Below are 11,351 nucleotides of genomic sequence, written 5' to 3' on the forward strand. Positions count from 1 at the left end.
GTGTATTTATTGATAGGGTTCGTGAGCTTCGAGACTCGATTTGCTTGCTCTCGTGTCTCGTGATTCAATCTGCCTTCACAAGATGCCTACGTACCTTGCTGTTTGCCAAGAATCAAGTCAAAAACGTAATTCTGATTTGTGGGGTGAGACCCCTTATATAGGCATGTAATGCCTTTAATTAGATTAGGGTTATGAGACTTGGTGGACAACTCTCAGACTTTGGATAAATTTTAGAGTCCCAGGAGGTAAAGATTGACTTTCCTATAGGACTATATGACTTGAGAATTACTCTTTTAAGAGTCTGATTCTAACTTGAACTTGGTTTCCCACTAGGGCTGTCAAACGGATAATTCAGATACGGGTCTGTCTATATTTGTATCCACATCTGAATCCGAAAATTCGTATCCGTATCCGTATCCAAATTCGGAAATATTTAAAAAATAGTATCTGAATTTGGATCTGACGGATATTATACGGATAATATCCGGATCTCAATCAGATTTTTTATTTTTATATTAAAAATTCAAAAAAAATGAAAAAAAACACAATAAAAATATAATCCTATTTTTAAAAATTAAAATAAAAGTTAAGGTGATTTAATCATATTAATATATTCAAAAATTAATTTTTATTTATCTTTTCAATATTTTTGTTATCTTTAAATTGTTGAACTCGAATGATTTTTTATATATGTCAATACTATTTTTACAATTATATAAAAATTGTATAAAAATAATATTTAAATATGTATATATATATATTTGTGTGTGTATTTATATACACATACACACACTATAAATTTAATATAATAAATTTTAAACTATATAAATATTTAAATTTAATATATTTATTCGGATTCAGATATTATCGGATTCCAATATGCATATATCCGTATCCGCAATCGTCGGATTCGAATACGGATAATATCCGTTTTGTTTTGGATACGGATAATATCCATTTTATTTCGGATACGAATACGGATTTTTCAGACGAATATCGAATTTTTCAAATTTTTTGACAGCTCTATTTCTCACATATAAAAAGCAGTCATACTTCCTTCACCTAAAAGAGAACCTACTTGGGCTTATATTAGGCCTACAAATTTAATAATAATACCTCAGTTTATGGATCCTTAAAGCCCAATTAATGTCACATTAATTACTGGGCTTAATAACTGGGCTTCGTCTTGGACCAAATCAGGCATAATTAATGCACTTATTTATTACTCAATCAGGGTTATTTTTATCCCCTATCATTTGCCCCCAAACTTCTAGGAAAGCATATAAGATTTTGTAAAAGTTATATTGTCGTTTGGCCCTTGCAGGGTATCGTTTTTATCGTAAAGTGTGGAGCGACCTACACGTTTACAACAATTTACTATTCTCGAGGTTTTAAACTATTTTCAGGTAATTTTTCATATTCATTTTCCTTACAGGATTCCTATTCTTGAATCAATTAATGCCCCAAATGCTGGGACTTCAATCCTGGTCATAATTCAACCGCTTCTGTGGCTCCTAGTTGTAGTGGTTCGACCAGGATCCACGATCTAAAACTCGACCTCATTCCTGGTCATTCCTGGGAGTATTTTTAAGCCTTATGTTTGAAGCATTACGAGAAGAAATTACGACTTAGATCTCGACCTCCATCCTGGTCATTTCTACGGGTCTTTTTTGGGTTCATGTTCGAAGTATTTCGAACTTGATCCACGGCCTTGAACACGACCTAGATCCTATTCATTTTTGTTGATCTTTTTCAGGCTCCTGTTCGAAGTCTTTCGAACAGGATTTTACTACCTTGAATTCGACCTTGATCCTGGTCGTTTCAATAGGTCTCTCAAACCTCATTGGATTGGGCTTTTTAATTATATTGGCCTATGATTTGGGCCTTTATTGTACTATTCCTATTGGGCTTCGGTTTTCCTAATAAAATTCGGATCCTAATCCTCTGATTGGGCCTTGGTTTCCCTAATCCAATTTGGGCTGGGCCTCCATTTTCTTATTCCAACTAGGATTGGGCCTTCAATATTCTTTTTAGAATTCTCAAGAATCTTCGAGAATACTATAGAAAGTTCCAAAATTTGGGCTTTTGATTTTGGGCTTTATCTTTTATGGGCTTCTTTGTCCATTCAAATTCTTCCCCTTGCCTATATGAAGGATTGAGTTGAATCATTTCTCCTCACTTCTCATTTCTCACTCCTTGATTTCCTGTTTTTTCCCTCAAAAACTCTAAGTCTTTTCGGGTATTCAAATCTTTTTCCGGCAATCCAGCTCAGTCCCCGGTCTACCTTTTTCAAGTTTTTTTAGGTATACTCGACATTCTCTTTCTCCATTTCCAGTTCTATTTTTAAGTTCTGGGTTGTTATACGAGTATCTTGATTTGATTTCTGGAATTTCTCTGCACAGTCCATGGCTTTACAAATTTTTACATCATGTGCATGAATTCGTACTTTTCTGCGCCTAAAACGCATGATCTTCTGTATTTCAGATGGCAGATAAAAAATCAGCTCGATTGGTTAAGATGAATGTGGCCAGGAATTCAATTGAATTCCCCATTCGATCCATATATTCTTCCTTGATCGATATGATCAATACTTGGTGGGATGAATCCGTCCGATGCTCATTTGGAGGCATTTGATCATGATACGAAGGTTCTGGAGAAAACGAGGCCCGCGTTCAGAGTCAAAGAGCCCTACAAGTTGGTTCTCACAGGTCCCGCAGATAGGGCTTAGAGACCACCAGAATGAAGCGAGCGGGGAAGGTCTTCAAAGACCCACGCCTTGGGGATCGCTTTCGAGAATTTCTTCTCCAAGTAAGAGAAGGGGATGAAGAAGGTCTCAGGCAACCCCTGCGCACCAAATAGAAGCCAGGATCCTTTTTTCAGCCCGAATGGGGAATTTGGGGAAAGGATACGATCGTTGGTAACACGAAGCATGCCAAAGAATGGTCACTTCAGTCTATTTCCCCGATAGACTACAAAGATTGTGTCCTTCAACAGGACTTGAAAGCTAATGAGTTCTTTGGAGCTCAAACCATGGTGACGGTAACTTTTCTTTGCCATACCTTTGTTTACTTTTTTACTTATCTTTTATTAGGCCAGACTCATTTCTATTTCATTCCTTTCCTTTCATTTCAGGCAAACATCCATTTTCAAGGGGTGCCTCACCAAGCTAAGGCTTGAAAGGTTGTTTATGATGACACAACTAAGAAGCTTGAGGAGGCCAATCAATATATCGAGAGCCTCAAGGTTCAGCTTGCCTCCTCAATTTTAGATTTAGAAACTGCTCAGACCAAGATCGTCATTTTAAATGATGAAAAAGAAAAAAGGTTCGGCGCCTGGATGGATACTCTGGAGTTTAAGGATCTGATGGAGGAGCATGACGCCCTTACTCACCCCATGACCTATAAGGAGGGCTGGGATGCTGCGGTTGAGGCCATTCAAGCCGAATACCCAGAAATGCTCGAGACAGAATCCTTCCCTTGCCCTTTTAAGATCCCAAGGCTAGGGGAGTCGCAGAAAGGGTTGTGGATCTTATTCACGAAGAAGAACGATCCATCCTTCTCTTGATCCTAGAGCTTCTTCGTCCAAAGCGTCGGTTGAGAGCCATGGCCAGAAAAGGAAAGAGCCCGAGTCTAGCTCCGGAGAAGAGGAATCCTCCTCCGAGGAAGAGGCCGAGCCTAGCGTGAAGAAAGCCAGAATGGAAGAGCCTCCAAGGCCAGCACCTTAAAGGGCATCTGAGGATACTTCCGAGGAGACTTCAGCGGAGACTTCTGAGGAAACCTCTGAGGGGCCAACTCAGGAAACTTCCGAGGAAACCTCTGAGGGGCCAACTCAGGAAATATAACACCCTCCAAATCCGGGGTATAGATTTGGGGCATTATTAACAACAATTACCAACTATACCTGCACAAGCGGAATATTAATATAATAATTACCCCGAACTATCACTACTCAGGATCTTTTAAGGGTTGAGGTTGGAAACAAGAATCATGCACTACACTTTATTACAAACCCAACTAAATAAAACCTGTTTCAAGAACTCTCTTTATTACAAAACTTTATTCTATCTACAGTTTCACTACGCAATCTTTTATTCAAACTACACAAAACTCTTATGCAACCCAACATTACTACTTATCCTGCTACACCTGATCTGGCAATTCAAAGCTCTCTTCGGGAATAGGAAGGAACACTCTTGGTATAAGAGGGTCTCGCTGCTTGACTCGCTTCTTGACTATGCGGGTCCTGATGGGTTTCATTCTCTACCTTAACTGTAAAACAATAGGAGTGACAATAAAAGAAATGAGCCAAAATTGCTCAACAAGCCTGCAACAATATATATATATATTATAAAGAGAGAGAAATAAATGAACCAATAAGCTGCTGGTTTGAATAACCATCTGTATCTGTATATGATAATAATTTGCCAATGATGGCGAGTGCCAAATGAACAAGACTGGAAACAAGAACCAATATATGCACTATAATCTGCTGATCAGTCAGAATATAGTGCGGATCTATACCCAACTGCATAGACCCAACCAACATAAGGAGTACTCAGGCAACTATGGCCTATTAATTAATGGTCTGGGAAAAACCCAGCCTTTATAGTAACCATCCAGTCCAAGGCTGAGCATCCGGAACAATCGGTATGCTATTGATATATCCCAACACCAGGATATACCAGAATATATGTAGGGTAAAGGAATTGAAATATGAACAGGAAATTCAATAAATTGGGTAAATCAAGAATTGAAATGAAATGGAACAAGTGATATAAATGGGTAACAGTGTATATGAACAATAATTATCAAAGAAAATTGATACGATAGAAAGGAAATATAAATCACTATTCTGAATTTAGAATAGGGGAAAAACTTGCCTTGCGCGTACTTAACCTGGTTTAACTTACTGCCTTCTGACCCTAGCTTGCTCTGCCTTGCTAACACTGAACAAATCATAGAAAGATAGGTGTTTAGATAATTTACTACATACGTGTATCTTGAATTGATATCACGCAACCTTATCAGTCTACCCATGCGTTTCTATCTGACTCGCATATATATATACATATATTTACACAACACATTTATACACATAATCACATATAACACGTAACACGTAAAGCACACAATTAATTTCTAGATTTATAATTATTTTTAGAATCAATTCTAGGCTTATACCTGCATTACTAGTCGTATCTGATTTTATTATAATTTTTCGGGATTTATTCGGCTCAATTATATCCCTACTAGGACCTTCGAACTATCAATTATCACCAACCACTCTTTTTCAGAAGAAATTATAACTTACAATTATTTTTATTGGATTCGTCTCATTTTTCTGAGTCTAGGGGTCTTCGTTTCACTCAAATCGGACTAACGGTTGAATTGTTATGAATTAAACACTGATAATTCAATTTATTATTCAATATAGATAATTATTATAACCTTTTAAATCCTAAAATAATTTTTAAATAATTATTTAAGAAAAATCAAAGTCAAAAATATTTTTTTTATAATTTTTGGAGTTAAAATGAAGAAGTTACGATTTATTGAAAATTATGTGATTAATTATCGAAATAATTAATCAATTTTTAAATATTTAATAAATAAATAATTAATAAATAATTAATAATTACTTATTTAATAATTTAAAATAATAAATCCCTAATTATTAGGATTAATCACAATTTATTATAATATTTATAACTTATCGACGTTTATTCGATTAGATCGATTATTTACAAATAATCAATCAACTTAATTAACCGATACGCTATTTATCGAATAGCTACGAATTATTCGAATTATAGATCACTTAACAATTAATCACTCGTATATTCACGAGCCACTCGCAACTCCCGCATAATTATCGATCTATTAGATTATTATTGAAACTCGTACGATTCGCTAAACAGATAATTACCGATAACTATTTATACGATACGAATAATTATTACAATATTATTCGAATAACTAACGCTCGAATAATAATTCTCATTATCGAATCACTACTCGCATAAATACGAGTTACTCGTATTATTTAATCTTTAATTAATTACCTAATTACTAATTAATTACCTAATTATTAATTAATTAGATAACTAATAAATAATTAGATAAATAATTAAATAATTAAATTCGAATTTATAAATTTATAAAATAATTCAGAAATTAATAATATTATTTTTTCAGAATTTAAATCTAATTTTTAGCTAATTATTATAATTATTAAAACTAATTTCTAATTTTCATAAAATAAAATAAATAAATAAAAATCCAGAAACATGAAACTGATTTCAGAGTTTGGGTTTTTAGGATCAAACCCGGGTCGATTTCCGGGTTGGAAACCGGGTCGAACCCGGGTCGCGAAGAACACGAACTCAGCTGCCCAGAATCCGGCAACGGTGGCCGGTTCCGGCGAGTTTTCCGGCGACACAATTACGCCTCCATCTGCATCCGTTTCGATCCCTTCTTGGCTGCAACGATTCCAAACATCTCCACGAACCTGCTCAACACTCCAGCAACAACAGTTCATCCTCCCTTCGATTTCTCCGGCCAAACCCAAGCAAAAACCGGCGACCTTCAACCCCAAACTCCGGCGATATCGTTTTTGATGAATACAACACCAAACAACGTGATTCTTATGTCAAAACGAAGCTACAGACTTCTATAATTACTTCCTAACATCAATCACGAGCAAAAACATCTGTAAATCTTAAAAAAACGAAATCAAAAATAGTAAAACTCAAAACTCGACATATCGATTTAAGGGTTGTAAAATCACAATAAAAATACCTGATTACTCCTAAGACTACAACAAAACTAACTACATCAATCAAACAATCAAACGATTACTAAATCAAAAACCCCTAATTTCAGTCATAAACCCTAATTTACAAATCGAAAATCATAGCTATAAAACACAAAATTGATGGTATGAATAGCAAGTAGAGATCAAAAGGATCGTTTTGGTTACTCACATGATCAAATCGGATAACAGAATCACCTTCAAATCAAGGATTTAATTCTGCAGTTGTTCTTCACCAACAAACCCTAATTCTTGATTTTCTGAATTTTTAATAATAATTAACTAATTAATTAATAATAAAACAGCTATTTATAGTACTGAAAATAATACCCCTAAATAAAATTAAGGGACTAATTACACTCCTAATAAAAATATTTGGCCCCAATTTTTATAATTTTTGGGTATTAATAATGAATTTTTAAATATCCAATAAATACAAAATAAATACTAAAAATTCCCAAAAATTATGAAAAATACAAAAATACAAAGAAAAATGATATATAATAATTCCATGATCATATAAAAATAAAAATGTGATTTTTGTGGGGTTTTTGGTACCTGAAGGGGTCCGGAAAAGTCGTTTTTTCGCGAAAAAAGGTCAATTTGTAAAACGTCTAGGGGTTCAGAATAGCGATACGGTATAGGGCATTTTTAATAAAACAGAGCCAATGATTTTGTTTGAAATACGGGCTTTTAAAATACTGTTTGAGCTGTACGGGTTTTGATATAATATATATAACTGACGATAGAACGCTCAATAAATATCCAAAACACGTTTGGATCAAAACAACCAACACATAACACATAGCAGTTAGGGTTCAACGACTTAACACATTTAATCACATAATAATACACATAATTTATTATTATTATAACATAATACAAGCGTAATTCCTCGGTCGTTACATTCTCCCCCCTTAACAAGATTCTGTCCTCAGAATCTAATTATACAAATAACTGAGGATACTTTTCTAACATTTCACTCTCAAGCTCCCAGGTTGATTCTTCAACCACTGGGTTTCTCCATAAAACTCTCACTAATGACACAGACTTATTTCTTAATACCCTCTCTTGCCTATCTAGAATTTTTATTGGCTGTTCTACATATGATAAATCTGCCTGAAGTTCTACTGGTTTATACTCTATTACATGCCTTGTATCAGGATTATACCTCTTAAGCATAGATACATGAAATACGTTGTGAATGTGCTGCATATGGGGTGGTAGAGCTAGCTCGTACGCAACCTTTCCAATTTTCTTCAAAATCTCAAACGGTCCAACGTATCGTGGCTTCAATTTCCCTTTATTGCCAAATCTGGTCAATCCTTTCCATGGCGATATTTTGAGCAATACGTGTTCTCCTTCCTGATAGTCCATATCCTTCCTGGCTTGGTTTGCATATCTGCTTTGTCTGTTTTGTGCTGCTTCGATTCGTTTTCGAATAAGGTTAATCTTTTCTTTTGTCTGCTGAATTAATTCTGGACCCAAAATCTTGCGTTCTCCAACTTCATCCCAGTGCACGGGTGATCTGCATTTCCTTCCATATAATGCTTCATACGGTGGCATTCCAATACTGGCGTGATAGCTGTTATTATAAGAAAATTCCACTAGGGGTAAATGTTCATCCCAACTGCCTTCAAAATCGACCGCACAAACTCGTAGCATGTCTTCTATCGTTTGAATTGTCCTTTCACTTTGGCCGTCAGTTTGCGGATGATAAGCTGTACTCATGTTCAATTTCGTTCCTAGACATTCTTGGAATTGTCTCCAAAATCTTGAATTGAAACGAGGATCTCGATCCGATACAATTGATACTGGTACTCCATGACGCATCACAATTTCTTTGAGATATATGTGCACTAATTTGTCGAGCGAAAATCTTTCATTAATTGGTAGAAAATGTGCCGACTTCGTAAGTCTGTCAATGATTACCCATATCGCATCATGATTTGCCCTCGTCTTCGGTAGTCCTACCACAAAATCCATCGCTAGATGTTCCCATTTCCATTCTGGAATGTCTAATGGTTGCAATAACCCACTCGGACGTTGGTGTTCTGCTTTAACTCGCTGGCATGTGTAACATTTACTCACCCATTCTGCTATCTCCTTCTTCATATTCGGCCACCAAAAGTTTTCCTTCAAATCGCGATACATTTTCGTGCTTCCTGGATGAATGGAATACTTCGAATTGTGCGCATCTCGCATAATTTCTTCTTTTAATTCTGCCACGTTAGGGATCCAGATTCTTGACGCAAAACGTAAAATTCCTTCATTATCTTTCTGAGTTGTAATCTCTTCTCCTGTTAAGTTGTCGTCTTGACTCATCACTTCTTCTTGACAACGGCGAATCTTTTCCAGCAATTCTGGTTGGAAAGTCATAGCGTAGATAGTTTCTGCAGATTCATCGGGAATACGAATTTCGATTTCCAATTTGTCGAATTCCTTGGCCAATTCTTCGCACGAAGTTAACCGATTCAATCTTTCTTTTCTAACTTAACGCATCCGCTACAACATTTGCTTTTCCTGGATGATAACTAATTGTAACATCGTAATCTTTAATCAATTCCAGCCATCGACGTTGTCGCATGTTTAGTTCCTTTTGCGTGAAGATATACTTCAGACTTTTATGATCCGTGTAGATTTCACATTTTTCACCGTACAGATAATGTCTCCAAAGCTTCAATGCAAAAACAATTGCTGCTAATTCCAGATCATGCGTAGGATATTTCTGTTCATGGGGTTTAAGTTGTCTCGACGCATATGCAATGACATTACCATGTTGCATCAACACACATCCTAAACCACGATATGAAGCGTCACTGTAAATAACAAAATTTCCTTGCTCGTCTGGCAATACTAATACTGGTGCCGTCACCAACCGATTCTTCAACTCTTGAAAACTTTCTTCACACTTACTATTCCATTCGAACTTTTCACTTTGTCGAGTTAACTTGGTCAGCGGTGTAGCTATCTTTGCAAAATCTTTGACAAATCTTCGATAATATCCTGCCAAACCTAAGAAACTTCGAACCTCTGTCGGCGTCTTTGGTTTTTCCCAATTCAGCACAGCTTCAATCTTTGCTGGATCAACTTGAATGCCTTCTCTGCTGATGATGTGCCCTAAAAACTGCACTTCTTTCAACCAAAATTCGCACTTGGAAAATTTTGCATAAAGCTGCTCCTTCCGTAATATTTCCAATGTCGTTCTTAAATGCGCTGCATGTTCTTCTTCCGTCTTTGAATAGATCAAGATGTCATCAATAAATATAATGATAAACTTATCCAAATACTTCTTGAATATTCGATTCATCAAATCCATAAACGCTGCAGGTGCATTCGTCAATCCAAAAGCCATCACAAGAAATTCATAGTGTCCGTACCTTGTTCTAAACGCTGTTTTTGGAATATCTTCGGCCTTGATCTTTAACTGATGATAGCCTGATCGTAGATCGATTTTCGAAAACCATGCTGCTTCTTTTAGTTGATCAAATAAATCATCAATGCGAGGTAAAGGATATTTATTCTTGATAGTTAACTTGTTCAGCTCACGATAATCGATACACAGTCGCATACTACCATCCTTCTTTTTCACGAACAATACTGGCGCACCCCATGGGGATACACTTGGCCTTATAATTCCTTTGTCAAGAAGTTCTTGCAACTGCTTTGCTAATTCCCTCATTTCAACAGGTGCCATTCTATATGGAGCTTTCAAAATTGGTTCAGTCCCTGGCGTCAAGTCAATAGTGAATTCGATTTCTCGATCTGGTGGAAGTCCTGGTAATTCGTCTGGAAAAACATCAAGAAATTCACAAACTACAGGAATATCTTCAATCTTCAAATCTCCCTTATCAACATCTCGTACATAGGCTAAATAAGCTTGACATCCTTGACGTAGCAATCTTCTCGTCTGCATTATTGATAGGAATTTCTGCTTTTGCTTCTCACCTTTAAATATTACCGTTTCATTTTCTTCAGTTTGCAATTTCACTCTCTTATTCGCACAGTCAATTTGAGCATTATTATTAGACAGCCAATCCATTCCTAAAATAATATCAAACTCCCCTAACCTAAAAGGTATCAAATCAACTGAAAAATGACATCTCCCTATCTCAATATCACAGCTCGGACATACTCGATCTACTGCAACCTGATCATTATTTGCTAATTTTATGACTAACACTTCATCCAACCACTGAATCTCACAATCTATCTTAGAGATAAAAGCTTCAGAAATAAAAGATCTAGTAGCTCCTGAATCAATCAATACTAAAGCATTTACGGAATTTACAGGAAGTGTACCTGCAACCACATTCGGACTCTGTACCGCTTCCTTCATTGACATGTTGAAAGTCCTTGCTCTGGGCTGATTCTGCTGTGGTAGTGGAGGTGGAGGTAATGCTAAAACTCTTGGAATACTGGCAGCCATTGCAATTCCTCTGCAGTCTTTGGCGATATGTCCTTTTCTCCCACATTGAAAACAAGTAACTTCTGCCTTTCCCATTGAACATTCTCCAGAATAGTGTCCCCTTTGCTTGCAC

This window comes from Apium graveolens, chromosome 1 (genome assembly GCF_009905375.1).
Source record: "Apium graveolens cultivar Ventura chromosome 1, ASM990537v1, whole genome shotgun sequence".
Lineage (NCBI taxonomy): Eukaryota > Viridiplantae > Streptophyta > Magnoliopsida > Apiales > Apiaceae > Apium > Apium graveolens.